This window comes from Callospermophilus lateralis, unplaced genomic scaffold (assembly GCF_048772815.1).
Source record: "Callospermophilus lateralis isolate mCalLat2 unplaced genomic scaffold, mCalLat2.hap1 Scaffold_89, whole genome shotgun sequence".
Lineage (NCBI taxonomy): Eukaryota > Metazoa > Chordata > Mammalia > Rodentia > Sciuridae > Callospermophilus > Callospermophilus lateralis.
The window spans coordinates 1,242,298-1,269,012 of NW_027517018.1; the positions used below are offsets into that span (position 1 = coordinate 1,242,298).

At 39.7% G+C, this 26,715-nt stretch overlaps 2 pseudogenes; one reads left to right on the top strand and one right to left on the bottom strand.

The window, feature by feature from the left end:
• Positions 1–1,134: 1,134 nt before the first annotated feature.
• On the bottom strand, positions 1,135–2,655 carry LOC143390116 (transcriptional coactivator YAP1-like; annotated as a pseudogene).
• Positions 2,654–26,340, top strand: LOC143385847 (transcription factor AP-2 gamma pseudogene; annotated as a pseudogene).
• The last annotated feature ends 375 nt before the right edge of the window (positions 26,341–26,715 follow it).

The following is a 26,715-nucleotide window of genomic DNA, read 5'->3' on the forward strand; positions in this document are numbered from 1 at the left end:
CTCAAACATCTGCAGATTGCCCCAACCAGATTAAAACTGCTTGTGAGATATGCACTACTAGTCATGTATTATAAATGTATACATTCAAAGCTACCATTTTAAAAATAAATTGGAAAGTAGGGAAACTTAAGTACATTCTGCTATCACACTATTATAAACACTGTGTATATGTGTGTGTATGTGTGTGTGTTTGTGTTTAGAGAGCAGATAATCAAGATTTAAATAAGATGGCAAAAAACTCAGGAAATATAAATTTTATCAAAAGAACTACAATAAATGTCCCAAACTACAACTATAAACAGATTAAACAGATTTACTAATAGAGTAATTTGCCTAAGTTTCAATAAAACCAACCAACCAACACAAACAAAAAAAAGAACAACACCAAAAAACCCAAAACATCCACAAAAATATCCACCCAAACCTATACTAGAGTATGTGGCAATAATTAATATATTTCTATGGAAATTGTCTCATGCCTTAAGCTCCTAAAATAAAATCAAGGTCACTATGTGACTAATGATAGCACTAGGAGGAAAAAACAATACACTAAAAATAAGTCTTCAGTATTGGTTTCAGCTACCTCTTCAAATTAGCATTAAGTACTTAATATCAGATACAACATTTTTGGCTTGTTAGACCAGTAAGACATGTTTTTCCACTGGCCAAATGCAGCTGAAGAAGTAACTGTGAACAAACTAAACGCTGTGACATGAAGCATCTGATTTCCAAGTCTGAGTCAAATATCTAACTGGGCAAAAGTAATGACATCCATCATCCAAACAGGCTCACTTCCCCCAGCCCCCCAAATAAACAGTAGTTATAATAGCAAAGAATTTTTTTGTTTTGGGTTTTTTTTTTTTTTTTTTGATTCTTTAGGGCCAACTGTGAAAGAGGTCAGCAATATATTAACAACAGCAATGGACAAGGAAGAGCAAAATAGTGGATGAAAGAATCTTGCTGGACGTTTGTTTGTTCATATATATATATATATATATATATATATATATATATATATATATATATTGTTTGTTATTAGCCAGAAAATTGCAGCTGGCTTCTTTGGAAATTTCAGGCACACGTCTCATCTCATTAGATCCTTCACAGATTTAGAATTCAGTCTACCTGAGGGCTTTATAGCCATGTAAGAAAGCTTTCTTTATCTAGCTTGGTGGCAGCCAAAACAGATTCCATGTCATTAAGGATGTCAGAACTCAGAGCTTCCTGAAGACTGGGCATCAACTTTTCTCCTTCTATGTTCATTCCATCTCTTTCCAGTGTTCCAAGGTCCACATTTGTCCCAGAAATGGCTTCAAGGTAGTCTGGGAAACGGTTCTGCTGTGAGGGCAGGGTGCTTTGGTTGATAGTATCACCTGTATCCATTTAATCAACACTGTTCAGGAAGTCATCTGGGGTTCGAGGGACACTGTAGCTGCTCATGCTTAGTCCACTATCTGTACTCTCATCTCGAGAGTGATAGGTGCCACTGTTAAGAAAGGGGTCTGAGCTATTGGTCGTCATTGTTCTCAATTCCTGAGACATCCCAGGAGAAGACACCAGATTTTGAGTCCCACCATCCTGCTCCAGTGTTGGTAATTGGCTACGAAGAGCTAATTCCTGACATTTTGGAGAATTTGCTGTGCTGGGATTGATATTCCACATTGCCTGCCGAAGCAGTTCTTGCTGTTTCAATCGCAGTCTCTCTTTCTCCATCTGCAATTGTTGCAGCCTCATCTGTTGCTGCTGGTTGGAGTTGCCACTACCCATAACACCTCCTTGTGGGCTCTGGGAAGCCAAAGATGGTGGTTGTTTCACTGGAGCACTCTGACTGATTCTCTGGTTCATGGCTTTACCAAAACGAGGGTCAAGCCTTGGGTCTAGCCAAGAGGTGGTCTTGTTCTTATGGTTTATATAGTAAATTTCTCCATCCTGAGTCATGGCTTGCTCCCATCCATCAGGAAGAGGACCTAAGGGCGAGTTCATCAAATTCTGCTGCACTGGTGGACTGGTTGGGGCTGGAACATTCATCTGAGATAGCATGGCCTTCCTGGGGTCTTGCCATGTTGTAGTCTGATCAATGTGATTTAAGAAGTATCTCTGACCAGAAGATGTCTTGGCCATCTCCCAGCCTGCTGGCAGAGGTACATCATCAGGTATCTCAAAAGAAGACTGCCGAAGATGTTGAGCTGTAGGTGTAGCTGCTGGGTCAGACACTACTCCACTGGGGGTCAGTGTCCCAGGAGAAACTGCTCCTAGCTGCAGGGAAGCTGGAGAAGAATGAGCTCCAACGTGCTGTGGAGTCAAGGCTCCTGCAGTGCCTGCATCAGTACTGGCCGGTCGGGAGTGAGATTTGGGCTCCGGCGGCTTGAAGAAGGAGTCAGGCAGTTTCCGGAGCCTCATGGGCACGGTCTGGGGCACGTTGGCCGTCTTGGGGTTCATGACGGCGTTGAAAAGTGCCTCCAGGTCGGTCTCTGAGTCCCCCCTGACGTGTACGATCTGGTGCCCGGCTGGGGGGGCCTGCGGCGCCGCCTGGGACGCCGGGGGTGCCGGCTGCCCAGGCCCGGACGTCGGGCCCTGCCCCTGGGGGGGCTGTGCGGGCGGCTGCCCTTGGCCCTGGGGGGCCGGCTGGGGCTGCGGCTGCTGCCCGGGATCCATGGCTTCTGCCTCCCGCGACGTGCACCCCCTGGCCAGGCGGCGAGGGCTCCGCCCGGACGCCCGGGCTCGACTGGCCCAGACGCGAGAATCGGCCAGGGCGGCGCTGGGCAGCGGGAGCGGCGCTATCCTTGCTTTCAGGGCCGGGGGACTGCACCGCGGCCCCGCATCCCCCGCCCTGGCGCCTCCGCCCCCGGCCTGCGCCCCGGCTCCACTGGTCTGGTCATATATACATTTTATTTAGAAATGATACCCAAGTCCTCACTCACTAAGCCTGGATTTCTAGGTGCATTGTAGCAGTTGCCTTGGGCAAACAGACCTCAGCTTTTTCATCTCTAAAATGGGTGCAGTGGTTATAATAGCCCATACTCACCGAGCATGTGCACCACCTAGACCCTGTGCCTGAGTTTTTTATACACCTTTAATTCTCTTTGTAAGTAGAAACCCTGCCTATTGCCACTTTGGAATTAGTAAACTTGAGCAGAGGGAAATTTTCACTCATCTGAGGTCACCTGGGCAGTTAGTGGGGGTGGCTATAGTAGGTTTCTCTAATCATCTCTCAGGATTATTTTGGTTTTCAGAGCAGTTGCTGTTTGAAGGCAGTTTCCAGTTTTTTCTAATTGCACAGGAGAGACAATTAAAAGACCCAACTTTACACCTTCTACTATTATTTTTCCTATGTAAGTAAGTCCCCTAAATGCTGGGTGAAATAAAGGTGTTTTCCTATATTTGCTACAATTAAATAAGAAAGTAATGTAATTAGCATAGGATTTTATTTGGTTTCATCAAAGGGACGAACTTTTAGCAAATTACTTCAGTTTCTGAATAAGCAGATAGTAAGTGTAGATAGAGTGAATTTGTTGGTGGTAAGTTTTTTTTTTTTTTTGACTCCTCTTAAGAATAATCAAAATCAATTTGATTTGTCGTTTGAGAACTACAGTTTGGGGGCATTGACTATAGATACTTGGTAATAATGTGGTATTTTTATTATCCTGTATATCATCTGAGTGCAGGCTACAGGCTCTGAATCATGTGTGACTTCAGGCACAGGTGGAGGGAGCTGGACTTGAACTTGGCAAGAGATGGTTTGGATTTTGAATTTTTTCCTCTGAGTTATGTCAAAGTGGCTGGCTAGGCAGCTGTGTGATCATTTGAAGGGTTTTGATTACTTTGGGGATGTTTTCTTCACCCTTAAATAGCTTCTAAAATTCTTTTGGAATTTTTGTGATTATGGACCCTATGCTCAGTAGTTTGGCAGGGTTCTGGCCCTTTTGCAATGTGCAAATCAGATGCCTGGTGCTTATTGTGATTTGTGAGGTGCACTTCCTAATTCTTTTCCTGTGAGTTTGCTTCCTACAGAGCTAAGATCCCTTCTAGTATCTTGCTAACCTTGCTACCTTTAGAAAAGCCAGGTGTTTTATAAATCCCAAAGAAAAGAAAATATTGCCTCCACTTTTGTCTATAGGTTGTACAATTTCAAGAGGGTACCATTGAGCAGAGCAGGTGTTGCACTCTGTTAATCCCAGCAGCTCAGGAGCCCCAAGGATTTCAATTTCAAGGTCAGCCTCAGCAATTTAATTAGCCCCTGAGCAACATATCAAGACCCTTTCTTAAAATGAAAACTTAAAAAAATGGGCTGGGAATGCGGCTCAGTGGTTAAGCGCCCCTGGGTTCAATGCATGATACAAAAAAAAAAAAAAGGGGGGGGGACAAAATATCTCTATGGAGTAGCAACAAGGTGGTGGGCAGATTCTGGTTAATGGAATGCTGTAAGTTTCCATACCACCAGAAACTCATTTATTCAGCAGATATTTGTTGAGCACCTATGGGCCAGGAGTAGTGATAGAGTGGTAAACTAGAAGGACTTTATATCTGCTTTCATAGGGCTGGGGATCTAGCTTAATTTTTAGAGTGGTTGCCTAGCATGCACAAGACCCTGGGTTCAATCCCCAGTTCCACAAAAAATAATAATAATAATAAATGGCATCTACTTTTATTATCTGCTTTTGTGACATTTAATTACAGTAGTGAATAGCAAAGCCATTCCAGGGTATAATAGTAAGAGTTTGTAATTCAGGGACCTCACCCTGATTGGGAATCAGAGTTCTTGGTCTTTGAGGCTATAAATAAGCAGGAGGTATTTGGGTTGGTGACATGAATGAGCAAATGTGGGTGAAAAAGCACCAAGTAAACTGCAGAGGGTTAGTTGTGAAAAAGGAGAAGGTGGGTTGGAGTGGTGGTGCACACCTGTAATCCCAGATGCCCGGGAGGCTGAGGCAGGTGGATTGTGAATTCAAACCCAGCCTCAGCAAAAGTCAGGCACTAAGAAAGTCACTGAGACTCTGTCTCTGTATAAACATATAAAGGGCTGGGGTTGTGACTCAGAGGTAAAATACCCTTGGGTTCAATCCTTGTTACTGAAAAAATACATACATATGTACATACATAAATAAGACAAAAGGAGTAGGTGACAGTGTGCCCTAAATGTCAGCAGAAGTGCAGATCAAAGGCAGTGACATCAGACAGAAATCAGGTTTACAAACTGATGCTGTTAGTAGGAGTTCAGGGACTCCAAGTTTGCCAAGGAAGGATACAAAAAAGAATGCTATTGTCAAGACCTGTAGATGAGGCATCATGGATGAGTTATCCCATGATAACTCCTGCGACAGGGTTGGTATTCTAAAATGACTAATGGGGGTAAAGTGGACAGTATTTTATTTTATTTTTTGGTACCAGGGATTGAACCCAGAGATGCTTATACACTGAGCCACATCTCCAGCCATTTTTAAATATTTTATTTAGAGATAGAGTCTTGCTGAGTTGCCTAGGGCCCCATTAACTTTCTGAGGCTGTCTTTGAACTTGAAATCCTCCTGCCTCAGCATCCCTGAGGTTCTGGGTTTACAGTGCACCACCAAGCCTGGCAAGTGGATAGTTTTCTAATTAGGTGTTCTAGAGTAACTAATGGGGGAAAATTGGACACTCATCCCGGTCAGGTGTCATAAGGTAATCAATGGGAGCAAATGGAGTAAGGTCTTCTATCAGGTCTCTATAGGGAAGAGAATGCCTCACAGCTCAGCATATAAGGTACCAACTTCCAGACATGGGGCCTTGAGCCTCTCTCTTGCTGGTCCTACTCTGCTATACCGTTTGGAGTTCTATTTCTACCTTTGCCTTCAACTGATCTGTACTTTGCTATTATTTCTGTGTGTCTTGCTCCGCTCTCTGTTGAGTACACCAAGGATCTGGATCCCAGCTGCATACCCCAAAGATAACACTGCTGCTACAGAAGTCCAGCAGGAGTTAGTCTGAATTTCTTTACATTAAAACAAGATAATAATACCTGATTCAGGAAACATCAATAACACTGTCCCAGGCTCGCTTTTTTGTGTTTTTTAAATGAACAATCAACCTTATTTCTTCAAAACTCCAGATTAATAAAATCAGAAGTTTGTGCATGCCAATGAAGTTTTGAGATGACTTTAAAAACTGACTTTAAAAATACCTGAAGCTGGGTGTGGTGTCATTTGCCTGCAACTCCAGAGGCTGAGGCAGGAGGATCATGGACAGCCTATAGCTAGAGCCTCGCTAAAAAAAAAAAAAAAAAAAAAAAAAAAAGTGGGGTGGGGGGCTGGGGATGTAGCTCAGGGGTTGAGCATTCCTGATTCCATCCCAGGAAAAAAATAAAACAAACAAACAAAAAAATCTAATGGTTGGAGTGGTGAGGAAGGAATCTCTCTAAAATGAGAACTCAAGGCTAGTTCTGGATATTTTTGGTCTTAATGTAGAAGACAGAAGTGGAGAGAGGACAGTTATTTCGATGATCTGGATTTGGTAGAGAGAATTTAGCCAACAGATGCTCTGTTTGACCAGACTGAGTTTAAAATAAAAGAGAAAAAATATGGAGCCTTTCACATTCATACCTTAGAGTGTCTTCCAAGAAACTTCCATGTGCCAGGTGCTGTTCTATGCACTGGTAAGACAATGGTGACCCAAACAGATGGAACCTCCTGTCCTCGTGGGAGATTCCCATAAAAAGCTAGGTTACTTTGGAAAAATTGGGAGTTAGGCAGCCTCCTCACTGGTTGGCAATGTCGCTAAGCCAGAATTAAATAGCCGCTGCCCCTTGGGATGGGGTGTGTACCTGGCCCACAGCGGTTATTTAAAACAGTAGCTGATCCCTGGTGGTGTTGGCTGCCCTTGGATAGGTGATTACTACCTGAGAGATAGGTTATTTTTAAATGCTTGTTCAGGGTTTATACTGCCTGGATTGGTTGCATGTATGTGCACAGGCACTAGTGTAAGCACACATCGGTGGTTGACTGTCAATCAATGGGATTTTTTGCTGTTATCTAGACTATGAAGCTGAAGCTCAGCTGGGTAGTTGTGTCCTTTTTTTGGCTCTGCAAATGGCCTGCTGTTTGCATGTTTCACAGTCATATGTTGACTTCTGTTAATGATCTAAATAACTGTTAACTTGATCAATGAAAAAAAGTGATTCAAATACTCTCCTTTGATGGAAGGTTTGGCTCTCTTGGGATTTTCTTGTTATCAAAGTATGCAAGATGGGGATGATGTGGGGTGTTTTAGTCAGGATTTTGTTGCTGTGACCCAATGATCTGATGAGAACAATGTAGAGGAGAAAAAGTTTACTTTGGTTCATGGTTTCAGAGGTTGGGTTCATGGTTGACTGACTCTTTAACTTTGGGCTAAAGGTGAAAATCAGCTCAGAATGTGACAACAGGAAGCAGAAGAGACTGTGCTCACCAGGGACCAGATGTAAACCTCAAAGGCATGTCCCCAGTGGCTTACCTCCTGCAGCCACATCTTACCTGCCTACAGTTTCTGCCCAGTTAATCCATGCCAGTGTATTAATCCACTGGTTAAGACTCAGAACTGAATCATTTCAATTCTGAAATGACTTTTTGGGGGACACTATGTATCTAAATCATGACATGGGCCAATAAAGGAGGCCAGTGATCAATATAGTATAATTGGAATAGATCAGTATTGGAGATGCTGTATTAGTGGGTCCCTTGCCACTTAATTTTTGCACCCCTGATTTTTGCAGATGGATTTCTAAGAAGTGATAGAAGTGTCACATACTTTAAATTTTCCAACACAACCTATGAAAGCCTGTGGTTTTTATTGAGTAGAGTTGCCCGCTTTTGACTTGGACACAGAGAAGACTTGAGGGAATGGATTCTCCATCTGTGACTCCACGCCTGATTAGACTGTCGGTGAGGACAGGCCCACATCCCTTCTCTCATCTGTTGTATTCTCAGTGTCCAGGTGGCAGTAGTCACATTTGAGGACTGACAGGATGAGTAACATCATGCTCTCCAGAAGAACCACAGGACATTTGAGAAGACACCAATATCATTGCATGTTGTTTCCAAACATCTCACATTTGTGTATTGTATCCTCTTAGAGAGTTAATAATGTCAGAGGTGGATGTCTTCCTTAAGAGAATTTGGAGGGTAGATGTTGTCTTTCAAAACAGAAAAGCTCAATTTGCACCTCGGTGGCTGGCCAGCAATGTTGTCTATTTCTGATGACAGGTTGTATTCTAGTTCAAGGTCAGCATTGTGTGCTGGATGGTTGCTGTGGTAGCAAAGCTCACCTCCATTCTGGAATAACTTAGGCTATAATCTCTTCTTCTGGTGGTCATTGTGTCACAAAGGGCCTTGGCTTTAGAGTTACCTAGAAGCAGCACTCTCATTTCTGCTTTGGTTGTTCTAGAAACAGGACCATGAGGTATGTAGAAGGCAGCAGAGTCTGCTGCAGTTGACTGGATGGCAGGAAGATGCATGTTCATCGGTTGCTTAGAGATAGCTCTGAGCAGGTCAGTCTAGGAGAAGGACACTACAAATGACCATTTTTGCTTGGGTGACAAGTACTGACTGGCCTACCCACCTTGGCTGGTGCTCTCAGTTAGACACACGTTGGCCTGTGTGTCAGGCTGATTCCAAATGTGTTTGGGCAGAAACAAATTTCTAGGAAATTGGCTAGTCCATGCCTGGCCTATTTTATTCTTGTTTCAGCTAGATTTTTTTTCCTTTTTCTCACATGAGTGTAAAGATGATGAGTGGAGGGTGTGGACCATCCCTTGACAATTTTAGGCATCAGTCCATCATTTTCAATTGGTCAACTTGAGAAGAAACTGCTGAAATTATTTCATGTGATATGAGTTGAGTCAGTCTGGCATTAGAATACTTTTTGAACTTATTTTTTTTTAAATTGTAGATGGACATGATACCTTTATTTATTCATTTATTTTTATATGGTGCTAAGGATGGAACCCAGTGCCTCACACATACTAGGCAAGTGGTCCAACACTGAGCTACAACTGTAATTCTTTAACATTTTTAATGCTTTCAAGAAGAGTAACTTTTTAGCTGTTATTGCTTTTAATTTTTTAATTTTTCAATTTCTTTGGTATTGGGGATTGAATCTGGGTTTTTTTTTTTTTTTTTTTTTTACCATTGAGCAACATCTCCAGCCTTTTTTTCTTTTTTTTTTTTAAAATTTTATTTTGAGACAGGGTCTCACTTAGTTGTTGAGGCTGGCCTCAAACTTGTGATCCTCCTGCATCAGCCTCCTGAATCACTGGGATTACAGGCGTGAGCCACTGTGCCTGGCTGTACTTTATTAACTTTTCTCTAGTTACTTAGCCTATTTGGTTTCCTCATCTGTAAAGTGGGGATAATGTGAGTTTCAAACTTTTAGGCTCCACGTTTTCTTTTCTTCTTGTAGTTGGCTTGAGTGCACCCACCGCAGAGGGAAATGCCTGCTGGGGGTCTAAGAACTTTGATATCTTGCTTTTACTTTTTCTCAAAACCCTATTCTCATTATTAAATTGGCATTAATTGACTTCAGGGATTGGAACCGAATTTTCAGTTACAAATTTTGGCACCCAAGATGGGACTTTAGAGGACCCCCCACTCTGCTTTCTTGGGGGAAGCCTAGCACTCGAAACAACTGCAAGCAGAGGATTAACTTTTTGAGAGGTGACTACTGGAAAGTTAGGAGATATGCCAGCATGCCTGGGATCAGACTTAACCAAAGGAGCTAATCCTGTAAGTAAAAGGAGGGACTGAGGGACTCCCAGCAGCTTCTGATGACCCTTTTGCTTCAGGGGACCTCCCTCATTTATTCCCTGCACTGTAAGGATTGCTCTATCTCTGTCTACTTAAAAAGAAGGGGACATTAAATGCAGTATAGTCACCACACGGAGACCCTTGATTTTACTCTTCTGGCTGCCCCTATGTGAGAACATCTGGTCCACTCGTGGGGAAATCTATGGTGCCACTGATGTAGGAGTCATAATTAAATAGGAGTTAGAAACCTGGGGAGATTTTTCTCTTATCTGGTATGTTTTAAATGTTATTATAGATTGTTTCCTGGGAATGATCTTGACTGAATGTGTAGCTAAAAGATGATTTTTTATTGAAACAATCTAGTATCTGAATGGGTTTTTGAACCATTGCACAATCTTGCAATTAAAAGTTGGGTTTAGGTAATTTTTTTTTACTTTATGATTTCAGATAATTCATGCCAGTTAACTTAAATACTTAGGATAGAAAATTAAAGACCTCTACTTACAAGTTGGCAAGTAACTCCCAAACATTTAGTTTTATTTTTTCATTAATTTTTGAACTAGGTGGCCTGGGAAGATTTCACTAGGTGTACCAATACATTAATCTTGGCAAGGATAGTAAATTATAATATGGTATTTGTTCCCCTCAGTGTGTAGGACTGAGGAAAGAAAAGTGTTGGCTTGGGACATTGGTCTGGCTTATTGAAATGACATTGAATTGCAAGAGTCTTGGGAATTTTTAAAGCTTAATTTTGGAAATACATGGTAGTGCGTGGTTCTCTTTTGGAATTTTTTTCAGGTGATTTAATGTAACTTAATACTATTTTAGGAACTTCAGAACAAAGGAAGTAACTTAATGATTCTGAAGAAATTTCTTCTGATGGTAGCTTTTATATTATCAAGTAAGATCCTATTTTCAATTTTGTGTGAGCAAGTTTTTCTAGTGTAGGAAGATATAAAAAAATGAAATTTTGTGAATTTTATCTTAAACTTGTATCATAATTTTCAACATTCAAACCTGAATATTATGACTTGAGGTTAAAAATGCCTTAGGCATGAAGCTTCTGCTCAGAATTCCAGTTTTTCCTGCTTCTTTCAGACCTCAGCCAGGACTTAAGTTGAAATGCAAATAGAAGAAGCCTGTGAGCTCAGTAGGAGACTGATTTGAGGCCCAAGGAAGAAAAAAAATAAAGGTGTCTTTTTCCTGGACTCAAACTATCATGATTTTTTATCCTATAGACCTAAATTAATATTTTTCTGATCAGTTCTATTTTTGATCAACTGTGGAGTTTTTTTTAAACATTGCAATGGAGATTTCACCTGAGAAAAGCTACAAAGCCTTCACTATTGTGTTATGTGTGCCCACTTGGGTTTTGTGTTGTATGTCAGTGTGTGTATGTCCATATATCATGCAATGATATGACAATTGGCAGATATATCAGGAGCCTCATGAAATTAAAAAAAAATGTATCCAAATATCTTTGATTCATGTGATTCAAATGGTTCAATTTAAATTGGGTAAACAGATGTAAATAAGATGTCTTTAAAATTAAGCTTATTAGTTTTTCCTAGGTGATAAAAAAAACTAATAAAATGGTGATGTCTATAAAATAATCTGCCTAAATTCAAAAATTTAGAAGGATTTTTTCAAAATCTGAACAGAAAAAGGAGGTTAACAAATGGAAAAGAGGAATTAAAGGTTCTAGGTATGGATTTAATAGAAGGAAAATGTGTTTCTGGATAAGAGAATCTATGTGATTAAGTTAATAAAAAGGCTTAAGTAAGTGGTAAAAAAGGTCTGTGTAAATTGGTTATATGTGTAAGTTTTCTGAGCAAGTAATCTTAAAGAAATTAAAAATTATACAACTGTGGTTAAACAACAACTATTATTTTGCAATATTGTAATATGTTATTTCTTTAAGAACTAATTTGGTTAATGTAAAAACATCAATGTAATTGTGGTGCTATTAATTTATTCATATCTTCCAGGTATAGAAATCTGTAAGGTAGAAGCTTTAAAAGAACATATCAAGCTGCTGTTCTAAAGTTATATGGTAATTTTAGGCTTAAAAAGAAAAACATGTTGGAGATGTATTTATATCATAAGTGTTCTAAAACTGGACTTGTTATCAATAATATATGTAAAGTTCTATGTTGCTTTTTACACTGAGATACAATTTTAATGTATTTTTAAGTTAATGAGAGCCTAATCTGTGTGAGGGTTGATATTGTAAAACACAAAAGTACTTTGCTATTTTTCTACAAAAGGTTAAAAGCTTTCAGCCTTTTTTAATTCAGGTTTTAGATGTGATATTATATTGTGTTAGCTAATATTTATGTGAACTTGAGCAACAGTTTATGTAGGCTTTATAAAATGATGTTTAAAAAGCAAAGATCAGCTTCAGAACTACGGTACTTGAGATTTATGAAGAGCCCCGCCTTACCCGAGATAAGGCTCTGTCTCCCATCTCACAACATGTTAAAAATGACTACGAAAGAAATAGGCCAGATTTCTGTACATTTAAAGTTGTGTCCAAAAGTTGGTTTTTGTCATGATCAGTAGGACCTCAAACAGGGGATTATAAGGTATAACTCTGCCAAAATTCAAGGTAGCTTGAATTAATGAACTAAATATATTTTTGCTCTTGATATTTTTATTTTGTAGTTTTCTTATAAATGGACTAAAGATTGCCTGTTAATGTTTTGCAGAGGTTCTAATTTAAGAACACACAACCTGGGTTGATTTAAGATAATGAGTTATCACCTACAGGATAGAGAGATAGACATTAAAACCCAGTACTCTTAATATAAGGCTGTTGAAATTTATTTTCTGGATGTTTAACATTAAGTTTTAAAATTAAAGTTAAATTAAAAGGGCCAAGAAAACCAATGTTTGGCTCTTGCCCTCTGAGTCAGTCTGAATCCAGGGAACAGGGGACTTCTCTAAAGAGCTTTGCAACTCTAGGCCACATAACCTCCTGATCAGGGAGATTAATGAGACACTGGAGAACAGAAAGCCAATCAATGCATTTGCTATGAAGAGGACTGTCTCCAGAGAAGGGAGACATCCCTGATGCTTCCAAGGGAATCCACATGGTCAAGCAAGACCTGGACCCATCCTAGCACAAATGGCACTAGCAGAACCAAGAAACTGCTGTAAAGTTCCCCCAGGACTCCCATGGAAACTCAGCTGACTGTTAACAATAGATAGAAACAAAAGTCAGTTTGACTGCTTCATCTTAAACACTTAGCAAAGACAGTTAAAACAAAAACACAGCTATTCCTGGGCATTTCAAATAATAATAATAGTAAAATGTAACTTCTAAGAATAAGTAAACTGGAGTCTACAAAAGAGATTCTTAGGCAGGAATGCCTGAGAACTATCAAAAGAAACTACCAAGATGAACTGCCAGAGTAGTTTTTAGTTTAAGGCCTACAGGAATTCCTAACCTACACATGTAGGCTTAGTGTTTGCTAGTATGGTTATCCAGCCCTAAGTAACAGAATTAAAGGTTTTTCTATTAGACACAGAGGTCATACTAGTAAAAGAATTTTGCAAGATCAGATGACATTAAATTATTAAACTGTATCTTAAGGGGAAGGACATCTGTAACCCTAAAAGTTAAATGTTATGTTTACAGTCCTAATAACTGGCGATGTTAAAGCCTGGTGAGGGAACTTCTATACAGTGACATGTTCCAGCTGCTGCAACATTCATTCAGTACTCATGGTTTTTGTTTCTCTCATAAAAGCACCCATCCCCAGATGACTACGTGTTTTTCCCCAACCAGACTTCAAATGGAACTAACTTCTAAAAGGGAATTCACGTCCCCCATGTCTTCCCCCATTTTGTCGAGCCCCCTCATGTTTGACACCCCTTTTCAGCTGTGAAGCAGCCAGAACGAGCCATCACCCCATCTCCTTACAGTAATAAAGAGTTCCTAAAATTAGGGGGAATGAAGCCAGAAATAGATAGACAGTGTAGATAGGTAAATGGAGTCAGGTTGGATCTAGGAAGCCAATTTTGAGTGAGTCTGGAAAGTTGAAGACTATCCCCTGAGGATTACTGTTTACCAAAATGTAGAGCCTGCCCAAATAGGCCCCCAACTGAGGGAACCAGGATTGGTTCCCAAGTTTCCAGACAAAGGGGGGAATGAAAAACCAGCCACTACCTCAGAGCAAAGCCTATCCAAAGAAGGGACATGGCCTTTGCCCTTGGAAAGACCCACAGTGCACTCCTAGGCATATTCCCACCCTTCTAAGTTGTTTATCTACAAATAACAGGAAAGATCTGCTGTGCCAGGTGTCCCTGACTCATTCAGGCTAGATGGAGATCCATAGGAACCCCCTAGCAGCAACCAATCAGCATGAGACAGGGAAATACCTGGGTTGCCAGATGACTCTCCCAGTAGTTTATGGTGGTTGGTAACGTGTTGGGAAACAATGTAATTCAGCACAAACACCCCTCTTGGCTTAAAACAATCAGTTCAAATTAATCCCCCTCTTGTAGTAACCAATCACCCCTACCCAAATTTTTGCCACCAGTGAATGTGGTAATCATATTTTAGAGTTGCTATTTGATTTTCCCACAGTGTGTGATGATTTCCTAAGAGATTCTATGATGTATGTGGGGGTCCCTGCCTTCTCTAAAGAATGTAAAAACTGCTGCAAACCATGGGCTCAGGGCCTCTCAGCATCACCAGTTGCAGTGTGTGCATGCGGAGGACTGAGCTAGCTCACAATAAACACCTCTTTACTGTTTACATCGATCTTGGTCTCTGGTGGTCTTTTGGGGTCCCGAATTCGAGCATAACATGGTGGCTAGGTAATCCCTGGATGGATCCATGGTGTGTATTTAATTCATGCTTCTACAGTCCTACCAGTATATTTAAGAAGTTTTTACATTCATTATTGCTGGTAAATTATAGAACAAACAGTTGTTTTTTTTTTCTGTGAGAAATTAAAAATTTATTTAATTCTTATAATTTAAGTTTTCTTGCTTTAGTAGTACTTATAGGGTGCAGATTTAGATTTAGATTTATAAAAGAAAAGTCACTATCCACACATGGTGTTGCTCAGACAGAGGGACATTTCTGTTGGTCCTTCTCAAGGTTCACTGGTACATTCTGATGGAGATTAAATTGGAGAAGAGAAATAAAAAATTATTGAGGTAGAAAAAGGAAAACCCAGCATGCGTGGGGGTGGGGAGAGATCACAGGAGGATTGGATATGAACAGCAAGCAAGGGTGTCTTGTGATGCAGATGGGGTCTTCCAAGGAACAACCACCTGTGGCCAACTATCTTGGTCAGGTGTTAGAATCCCAATCTCTATTTGCTGCGTTTAGAGCCCTCCCAGGCGGAAAAGAAGTGGGGGATATAAAATGGATCTCCTACCCCAAGGCACAGCTGCTATTTACATATGTAGATAGATACTTTTCTTTTGGAAAAGAACCACCTTTCAGAGCCCTTTCTGTGTTCAAGAGCCTGAAGTTTCTCTGAATTATCCAATTTGAAATATGCCAAAGAAATGTGTTTGGATTGGGCTATTTTACTCTTCTGCAGGATCACTAATTAATATTTCTCTAAATTCTTCTCAACTGCAAATTTTCAAATTATCAGATTTTTTTCTAAGATAGTGAAAAAAATTCTCCTGCAGCCTAAGTTTTATCCTGAATACCCACCATGTTATTATATTTATGGATCCAATGTGACAGCACAGTTGTTAAATTTTTGTAAGTTTTTAAAGTTCATGTTATTTTCAGAAGAAATATTTCTCTAAATAGAAATGATCATCTGAAATTTTTCATATAATTTCTAGGGTTTTTATAAAATTGTGAAGCAATTTTCAATTATTCCACAACAACATACAGAGAGCTAGTTAATAATTTTGTCTTCAATTTTCCATGGAGAAAATCGAGGTACTCACAGTGTAAAAATTTTGAATAAAGCTTACTAAATAAGTTATTTACTAAAGAAAAAATTATGTAAACAAATGTATGAATATGATATGTCAAGAGCTTTGTAATGTATTGAACAACTAATAAAAAATGTATGGACAAAAAATTAAAACTATATACTTGATTGATTTATGATCAGTTTAATAATTCATATAAAAAATTTGAGCATTTTATAGAATTCTACAAAAATCACAAAATGTTTGGGTGTAAAATCATAGATGATATTTAAGAGTTATTAAATATAATATTTAAGAGTTATGTAGCAGGGCACTTTTCCAGATAGCAAGCCATGGATAAAATCTTTTAAAACTAAATATTTAAGTCAAGATCAATACTAATGCGAGTCCAACAGCCAAGCCTCCAATTTGTGAGTTCCCAAGCTCTAGCTTGATTGGGCTTTAGGATTTTGCATTGTGTCTTTACACTGCCTCACTCTCCAGTGGTGGTGCTATCCTCAACTACAGAGCACGCTGTAGACACCAGGACTACCCTTGTGCAAATGCACTGAAGGACAAACTCTGGGATTCACAGTGAACTGCTCCCTGCATAGTCCATGAGTCCATTACTGTAGAGATGTGAAGGCTGCTGAAATGAATCTCTGTATTTCCTTCTTTGGATTTCATAGTCTGAATGCCTTGAATGTACAAATACAATCCACTTTATCCTGATTGCTATGGATTGGCGGGACTCATATTAAGTTAGGAAGTCAGAATTTTAAATGAGGTGATGAAGAATTGTTTGTTTTTAAAAATATCCCAGGAAATTTATATTTATTTCCAAGTTTGAAGACTATTGCTTTACCTGCAGGGTTCCCAAATCAATGAAAGTCTGAGACAAGCCAGAGGGCCTTGGGAAAGACTGAGTAAACACAGCCTGAAAACCCTCCCACCCTAGGCAGACATTCTTTTGAATTCTGACTCTGAGATTGGAGAGCAGCATGATTTGGTGTGTGGAAAATTGTTCCTTTATTGTATGTGTCTGCAAAACCACAGCTGTGCCTGTTTTCATGAATTTTATTCTGTAGAATTATGCAATCTTTACAAATCTGAGATGTTACTTTTTCATAATGCAAAAATACCCTAAATGTTCAATATTTGGATTTCTTCTGAAAATTAACCCTGAGTATGGTGGGTTGATGAATTTTGCTGATATGCTTGTTTAAGCAGAGTCAGTAGTGTCTTTGGAAATTAGTGCTGCATGGAACAGTGTCTCCTGATAATTGGAAGCCTTTTTTCAAGTCTGTTCTCCTGCTTTTTGCTGTCACTTACTTACCCCACACCCACCTGGAAAATTTAGACACTCTGGTTCTTATTATGATTTATTTTCTTTTTGATACCAGAGATTTAACCTAGTGGGGCTTAACCACTGAGCAACATTCCCCACCCTTTTTACTTTTTAATTTTGAGACAAGGTCTAGCTAAATTGCTGAGGACCTCATTAGGTTGCTTAGGCTTGCTTTGGAATTTGAGATACTCTGCCTCAGCTTCCTGAGTCACTGGAATTACAGGCATAGGTCCCAAGTTGGTCTGATAAATTGGTTCTTAAATGCTTTGAGTTCAATATATGTCAGAGTTAAAGTATAACTTAGATAGATTTTAGAATGTTGTACAAGAGTTCTCCAATTTGTGGTCAGTTTAATTTAGGAAATATTTATCAAATGCCTACATTTGATATGATGATGAATGCAGAGAAAGTGAAGATAAATACTAGTTTTATAAAAATGTGCTAATCCTGTAAGATATATATGCCTATATAAGAAACATTGGTTAAAATTTTAGAACCACTCTGATTATTTAGAATATGTTAATTTTGCTAAATTCATGTTTTTTTTTTCCATGGCCAGGTGAGAATAATAACTGGGATGATTATTAAATTTGGCTTTGTAAAATCTGGGTGTGGTGGTGTTCTCCTGTAATGCTAGCAACTTGGGAGGCTGAGGAAGGAGTATTGTGGTGGTACCCCCTTCTCCATAGAAAGTACTAATTAGCTTCTCCAAAAATCTTCACTATAATTGAATTTTAGGATTATCCGAAAAAGCAGCTCTACAAAAGAGTTCAATGAAATTAAACTTCCTATTTCCTGTTGCTCTGTCCTTCTTGGCCACTGCCTAGAAAAGGTCAGTGCTCCAGGTGCTGTATACCCCTTTACTAGTTTTTCACAAACATTGATGGACTGTATAATGTAAATAACAACATATATAATAGTTTGTAGAAGTGTGCTTGCAAATGCAGAGTGTGATAAGAAAAACAGATTGTTTTAACTAGGCCTCTGACCTTGAGATGCAACTTCACAGAGATATCTACATTTCAAACATAAGAGAAGGGGTTACTAATTGGGTTCCATGGTAACATCTGGAAGTGGGAGGGAAGAAAGGGGAGAAGAAGCTCTCTCCTTCTCAGATGTTCTCCTTGAAGGATTAACTTGCCTAGAACAGTGAAAGAAAAAGTTGCTTTTGTGTAAAATTCTGCAGACTGTGAACTTCTGAGCCCCTTCCCTTACACTTTGGGTATAAAGTTCTGAAATTGCCTGAACTCGGGGGATTAATTGATTAATTAATTGATTACAGGAAAACTGTGCCCTCTGAACCTAGCTGCAGCCAAATAAAACTGTTTCCTGCTATTTTCAGTGCCTTGCCCCAACTGTCCCCTGGAGCAGTATCACAAGTTCCAAGGCCAGCCTCAGCACTTAGCGAGGCCCTAAGAAACTTAGAAACGTAGACCCTGTCTCAAAATAAGAAATAAAAAGTGCTAAAGACAAGGCTCAGTGGTTGAGCACCTCTAGGTTCAATTCCTACTATTAAAAAATTGGCTTTCTGGAAAATCTAAATCATTTTATTTTTAGGGCACCAAGCAGAATACTCAGTAAGAACTAGGAATATGTCTTAAAACATAGGTTCAGTTCCATAAAGGTTCTGTAGATTTATTACAATTTTAAAACCATGAAGCAACAGGCTTGATTCTTTCTGTTGCTCGACCCAATACGCTCTTACCACACAGCTAGAAAAACAACTGCAAAACCATGTCAGCTGGTTGAAGAGAAGTTTTAATGTTTTATTTCATGTAAAGTGGTTAAAATCAGAGTCTTCATTTTTAACTGAATTAATAGGTCTGTACATAAAAAGGAAGCCTTTTTAAAAGCAGGTTTTGTGTGTTCTCCCAGATTTTCTGGAAGGTTAAAACCAGCTATTACACAGGAAACTCTTTTTAGTAGCAAGTACCCGTCCAAATAAATGTCCTCTGCTATTAAAATTTCAGTATTTGGAAGACACTACTTTTATAATTCAATCTTTTTATAATAATTATGTTAGGCTTCTCACAAATACTGTGATCTAAAAACACTATTATTATTGTTTTCATTTATACCAAATGGAGCTTAATAATAGTTTTAATTGATGGGTACTTTTGACTGTATTGCAACCCTAAACTGAATGGAAATTGTTCTTGAAATGTTACCACTAGATTTAAATTTACAAGTAAATTTTCAAACAGTGAGGAATAATTTCACAGGCAACATAGTGATTCATGACACATCTGTGGGTTAATGTAATGGGCATAAAGCAAACCTATGAAATAATTCATGAATATATTGTTATAATAGGAAAAAGGAGTGCAGAAGTAAAAACAAAAGAGCTTAAATTAGGATGCTGCTACTAGCTAGAAACCCTTCGTATGTGTAAAATAAATAAATTAGGCAGTGTGCCTTTTCTTTGTTCTGTCAAAGATATATCCATGTTCATTTTAACAGAAAGCAGAAAAGATACCAAATCACCCCTGTTCTCCTTCCCTATTTTCATATTTCTTTGGGCTGGGCTTTGAGGGTCATGGAGTTAAGCAATATGGCAGAGCTGTTGAAGCTCATGGTATGCAAAATGGTGACAGAATACACCCAGGTAGAGTGGTTGCTGACAGAGAAAAATTGGAACCATTGCTGACATGTTTAGAAGCAAATGAGGGAACAGTTAGATGGGTATGTGGTGAGTTTGGGAATTAATTAGGCATTCAAGGATTCTACATGCAAAGTTTCTGAGCTTGGAATGCACTGTGAGTTTTATGGGGTATCTGCACTCTCTCTACTTTGTATATTTGGGGGTTAAAAATGGTCTAGTACTCCAGTACACTTGGTAAAGTTCATAACTAGGTATAAGCTAGCAAAGACACCATGGGAATCTTCATGATGATGGATTAAGGACCAGCTTTGTGGGGTGAGTGCAACCTGAGAAGAGTGAGTACAAACTTGGGAAGGATGAGTAGGTGGACCCTGATGTTCACAAATTCTTAGAGGCCTTAATGTGTAGGCACTAGGAATAGGGGATCCTGGATCCAAAGAAAAGTTTCAGACATCACTCTTATCAACAGAGAAATGATCCCAGATATTTATAGGTTCTTTGAATCCAAACATTGGCCCAAGTCCAGAGTTAGAGGGGAGTCATTGTGTGTCTGTGGGTCTTAAGCATTGGAACCTCCTGACATCCCAGCAGTTAATGTGTAAGGACCAAGTAGAGTCAAAGTCCACCTCCAGGGGAGTTTTTATACATTCTCCTTTACCGTCCAGGGTATAGGTTCCATTATGATTTGTTGAGGAATAAAAAACATATTCTCCTTTGAAGAATATTTAATCTAGCTCAGAAGATAATTCATCCCCAAAATACATCACTTATATGCAATTGTGTTTGCATAGAATTTGGAAAGTGATGAAGAAAGTAAGAGCAAATGTATTACCGAGGGGCTGTAGTTAAACAAAGAAGTGTGAAGTTGTTTTTCATTTGAAGGAAAGAATAGATTAAATAGTTTTAGAAAGAGGTAAATGGCCTAGAAAACTGTAATATTGTTCATTTAGATTGGGAGGAGTCAGTTATATTTTGCCCAACTGTAAGAGGTTCCATATTTCTAAATTCAACTGGGGAAAAATATATATAATTTTGTATGTGTGTATACTAGTCAGCTTTGTGTTGCTGAAAAGAATAACTTAGAAGGGAAAAAGTTTATTCTGGGCTCAAAGTTTCAGAGTTCCAGAGTCAGCCTCATTCATTCATTGCTGTAGGCCTGAGGTGGTGCAGGACATTGCCATGGCAGAAGGGTGTGGCAGAGAAAAGTTGTTTACCTCACATTATAGGGGTAGCAGACAGACATCGAGGAGCCAGGTCAAAAATATAATTCCCAAGGGCTTGTTCAAGTGACCTGCTTATTTCCCTGTTGCCCCACCTCTGATAGTTACCACCCAGTAATCTATTTAAATCATTAGTCTTTCAAATAGATTAATCTACCAATTAGTTTATGGCTCTCATAATTAATTATTTCACCTGTGAACATTCCTTCATTTTATATGAGCTTATCCAAATCATAAGAATGAGTGTGTCTTAAGTTTTAAAATTAGAAGCTGAAGTATTATTTTATTATCTCAGTGTAAGGTTGTTATTATGGCATGATTAACAATAGCCTATTGATTAAAGTGGCTTTTCAATATGGTTTAAGTGTTTCATAAATATGAATTTGTTGCATCAGACTGTCTAAGAGGATATCCCTAGCAATCTGATCTGAGTCAGAGTCAATTGTGTACATTTGTGATGTCTTTAGTTTTTCTATAAAACACATCACAACTAAACATTTTTCTTTTGTGGTGCTAGAGATGGAACCCATCATCTTGCTCATGCTGGATAAGCACTCTACCATTGACCTATGCCCCAGCCCAATTTTTGAGCTTCTTTTAGAAATACAACCTTGAGTATGTCATACCTATGAAGGAATAAATGCATTCAAAAGATGAGATAACTTTGCAGAATCATTCTCATGTATATGAGTGACTATTATGCAAAGAAATAAATTTGCTTTGGCCTAACTACAGTATTTTCTTTTCTCTTATGTTCATTCTTATAAGCTTACTATTTGTCCTCAGCTTGTTTTTTTTCTAAGTTATAGTTTTTCACAATTATTTTATCATCTCACCTATTAAAAATTACTTTGAAAAATTTTTGTAGCTTTGAAGCATCTGTTTCTTATAGACACATTATTTATCAGATTATTTATAAGAATAATATTCAGTTAAGGAAAATGCATATTTTATAATGATGTCAGAGAAACAAAATGACATCTGATCCTACCAACTTTTTCTTCAGGCATCATAGTATAAAATAAAGAACAGTCCATATTGAAAACAGCAAGGAGTGAAGATTTTTGATGGTATTTGAGACTGCACCTTGTGTGTATGTCAATTAGCTGAAAGTTGCAGAAGTGCAGGAAATGCACTGTCCCAGTGCTTTGGTAGAGAGATGCTCCTGTCCCAGGTCTTCACAGGAGGTGGGCACTGTGGGAGGTTACTCTGAATGATTTGTGTTTTACATTCCTGAGCAGAGAGGCTTTGACCATCAGTACATCTAGTAGTGACCTGGATATTGCCCTGGTCCCTGAAGTTGAGGTTGTGTCTTCAGACACAGAAATGTCACCCTGCAGCCTCTTGGGTAGAGTTACGCCCAAATGATCTATGTAACCCTGCCCTTCCTGACCTTTTTTGTTTAATGGACTTTCTAAGAATGAAGGTCCTCCCAATAAAAGTCCACTTCCAAAAATGCTCCCTCTCTCTGGCCAGCCTCTCCTGACTTTCCCTTGCTCTCCCATTTGGCGAGCTTGAGGCTGAGAGCGGTGGAGCCATCCTGAAGCTTGTTTAAACGTAGAGTATGTGTCTGTGTTTTATTTGGTATTCCTGGAAATTCACATTAACAACCTTAAGTTCAGTGGTCCAAGTGGGTCAGAGGCATCAGGGCACCTTGTTTTGATCTTAGGATTTCACAGTGACCTCAGGAATCAACTGAAATAGCTGATTTTAAGGCCTTCCAGTAAGGTTTATAAAGAAAATGATCATGTTTTAGAAAGTATCAAATTGTTCTTCCCAAGGAAAGATTATACTATAAAAGTTGTTACTTCTTTTTTCTTTTTTAAAATATTGTTATTTGGGCTGAGGTTGTGGCTCAGTGGTAGAGTGCTCACCTAGCACATGTGAGGCCCTGAGTTCAATCCTCAGCACCACATAAAAATAAATAAATAAATATATTAAAAAATATTATTGTTATTATTATTGATACCATGAATTGAACCCAGGGGCACTGTGGTTAAGTGAACCACATTCCCAGCCCTTTTCATTTTTTTTTATTTAGAGACAGGGTCTTGATAAGAGGGTTAAGTTTTTGCGAAGTTGCTAAAGCTAACTTTGAACTCATAATCCCATGCACTACTGTGCCCATTTTTTTCTTTTTCTTCTTAATAATAAGCTTTGGGGTATGAATGAATTTGTTGTTTGGCACTGTGAATTCCTCTCTCCTACTCTAGTATTTCAAATTGGATGTGGAGGTTACAAAAATAATAAATACTCATTACCTGAGGAAACTGTCCTCACAGGATTATTTTTAGGGTCTTAATATGTGATAACTTTTTTCCCCATTAAGAAAATTACACAAATGCTTTTCATCCTAGCAGCAACCCTGTTGGTTGTGTGATCTCCACTGTATAGGTGAGAAGGCTGAGGCAGAGGAACATCCCAAGATTAGTCGACTGGTACATGCTCCCTGATTGCTCTGCTTCTCAAATCTGTGCTTGGTCCTCAACAAGCTAAGGTTTGCGTTTGGGGAGGAGGGAGAGGGAGACACCATAGTGGTGAGGAAAAAAATGTGTGCAGAAGTGACTACAGTGAGAGTCATGGGCCATGATGGTCAATGGACACTCATAAATGAAGGCCTGTTGGGACTCATCCCCACCCCAACCTGCTTCTCATAGTAATGCTAGTAGATGCAAGAACATTTGCAACTGGGAAAGGAAGCAGGCCCTCATGTTTAGCAGTTCATGGGTAAATACTCACTTGACCCCCACCAATGGGGAATCCCCTTTGCATAAAATATGAATGACTCTGACTGAACTGCTAAATTTTTGGCATTGGAAAATTTGCCATGGTAACATTCCAGGTAGAAAATCCCAAAGAGAATTCATTGAAATGCTCATAATACCCCAGTAATATAATGTTCCATTAACATCCCAACCACTTTGGGGCTTCTTAAACTTTTTTTTTTGTGTGTGTGTGTGTGTGTGGTTGCACCAAGAACAAATCAATTCTGCAGTTTGCTGAAGCCAATGACCATCTTCTCAGAGTAATGCTAGTAGATGCAGAACATTTGCAACTGGAATTACAGACAAAAGAAATTTTAAAGTGCAGTAATGAGAATACTAGAAGTGTTAATACGATAGGCATCCTTGGCTATTAATTAACATGTAAAAGAACAAAATCTGGTGGTGAACTTAAAAACTACTATTACTTTGAAGAGATGAGAGAAACAAACATTTCCAACCATGCAGTGATTACCAAAAAAAAATATGTAATTTATATTGATAACAAATGCACAGGGCATGCTGGACCTATGTAGCCTAATTACTTCCGTCATTGAAGTAAATGTTGAGTTTAGTTAGAGGTTAGTGAAAACAAAGATGTAATTGCTTTTTACTCATGTTTGCATAGCTCCTTCCCTTCATTCCCCTGGATTAAGAACCCTAAGCCATGTGGGGCACTCCTTCAAGTCTCATGAACAACCTCCTGGGCTTTCAATTGGGCTTCTAGTGAAATCAAGTTAGGGAAAATGATACCTTAAAAATATGGAGTCTTCCTGCTTGTGGTTCTTGCAGAGTGCATTTAGGTAGCCCACCCCCATTTCCCAACACAGTTTTTATAATGATCCCCATAAACACTTGCATCATTTTGTAGGATGCACTCTTAGAAGCCAGTGTATTTTGTTACCATTTGATATTCTCTCTTGTTTTTTAAGTATATCTAGTGTTCCCATATAGCATTAGTTTTTGAATATTGAGCTAATAGCTAAGCGATCATTTTATTTTTTAATTTTCTATCTATGCAGTCACATCATCTGGAAGTTCTAACAGTTGCTTTTTCTTCTTTCCAGTTTATATGGTCTTCATTTTTACGTTTTTTTTCTGTTTACTGATAGTACTTTTGGTACAATGATAACAGAAGCAGTGATATCAGTGAGTCGTCTTCCTGATTTTAAATAAAATCCTTCTAATATGTCCACATTGAGTCATGTTCTAGCACCAATTTTCAGCAGCTAACAAGAGCCAACCATTAACTTTTCATGAGTTTTACAAATCAGTGTTAAAATGTAGTCATTATTTAAAATTAAATTATAACTCCAACATTTGGGGCTGATGAGTGAGCACGTTCGACAGTGTGTTTGCTGCAAGCTGACTTACCTCTGGAGCTCAGGCTTGGACTTATCTGGCTTGGGACCGGATGTCCTGAGATGTTGCTTCTGAATGCCCTGGGAACCCAGCGCCCAGATCTTCTCACAGGGCTTTGAGGACTCATCCCCGCCCCCACCCATGTATCTTCCATCTAACTGCAGGGCAGCATCTTCACATCTCCGCCTGGCTGCTGTCCCACACTGGAGTCCCTGAATACCAACCACCATCCTACATTCTGCCACCCTATCAGCAGTTGGCTTACACTCAGTCGGTGGATCCCTATTCACATCTGAGCAAAGCCTATGTTGCAGCCATTAGCCCCCTGCACCAGCCTGCGGCCACCAGCAGCCAGCAACAGTCCTGGCCTGGCCGCCAGAGCCAGGAGGGGGCTGCCTTGCCTTTGCACCTAGGGTGCCTGGCTGGCCTGCTTCCCCACTCTCTAGGATAGAAGGAGGTGCTGTGGGCACCCTTGGGGATGCTTACAGCTGCTCAGATGTACTGTTACCCCACGGCATGCCCTGGATGCTGCAGGCCTGTCAAAGTACCTGGGGCTCCATGACATAAATCACCAGATGGAAGAGGTGCAGAACATCAACCCACATCTGCTTGGGCCTGACCAGACTGTAATCTGCAAAAGTCCCATTTTCCATGGCTAAGAACCCCCTGGGTCTCCCCTGTCAGAAGGAGCTGGTGGTAGCCCTGATGGATCCCATGAAGTCTTCTGCTCGGTTCTGGGAAGACTGTCTCTCTTCAGCTCGACATCCAAATATAAGTGACTGTGGCTGAAGTGCAGAGGCAATTGTCACCTTCTGAATGCTTAAATGCCTTGCTGCTGGGAGGTGTTCTCAGGAAATCAGAGTCCAAAAATGGCTGATTGTTGTGGGAAAAGTTGGACAAGACTGGGCTGAATCTTCCACCTGGAAGACAGAAAACTGCTCTTGTGACACTCATGACATCCTTGGTGGAAGAAAATGCTGTTCACTTGGCTTGATACTTTGAATATGGCTGTGAACTGGAGTTTTCTAGTAGGCCAGTGGCCAAATATTTAACCAGGCCTCACCTAGGGAGGTAAACCAAGATGTTAACAAGGAAGAATAATGCTGTGGGTGGCTCGGCAAGTGTGTAAAGAATTCACGGACCTCCCCAATCAAGACAGAACACCCAACAGCAACAACAGGCCCTTCCTGGACTTAGAAACCTACAAACACAACCACTTGTCTCATTTTAGCCTGATTACCCACAGGTTCAGCAGCCAGGCCATCTGTCCCCCTGTGTGTGGGGTGCAGAACTGCATCAAAGAAGCCCTGATTGTCATAGACAAATCCTCTACGAACCCTGAAGACCAGAATCCAGCAGATTCTAATAAGACCCTGGAGAAAATGGAGAAGCACAGGAAGTAAAATGGGGGTGAGCACATGGTGGGAAGGGAAAGGACAGAGGAATCCATCTCCACTGGAACAGACTGGAGGCACTCTTTCTGGGGGAGGAGTTTCCAACCTATCTTACCCAAAGGATCCAAAGTCCTCTGTCACTTGAGGCATGCAGGATCTTTACCTGTCCTCCAGAATCCCTGCAGCTTCTCTAGCACTGCAGTGTCTTTCCTTGGACACATGATCCCAAGGTGACAAGTACTGGTTTTTGTTTTGTTTTTACTGGTTCAGCATTTATTTTTTGGCACCCCATCTCTCCTTCCTCTTAAAGTTGTGCTACAGAGTTTTAGAACCTTCTCCTAAGGTCCCAGGGGCAGACAAGAAGTCATGTGCCTAGCTGTTGAA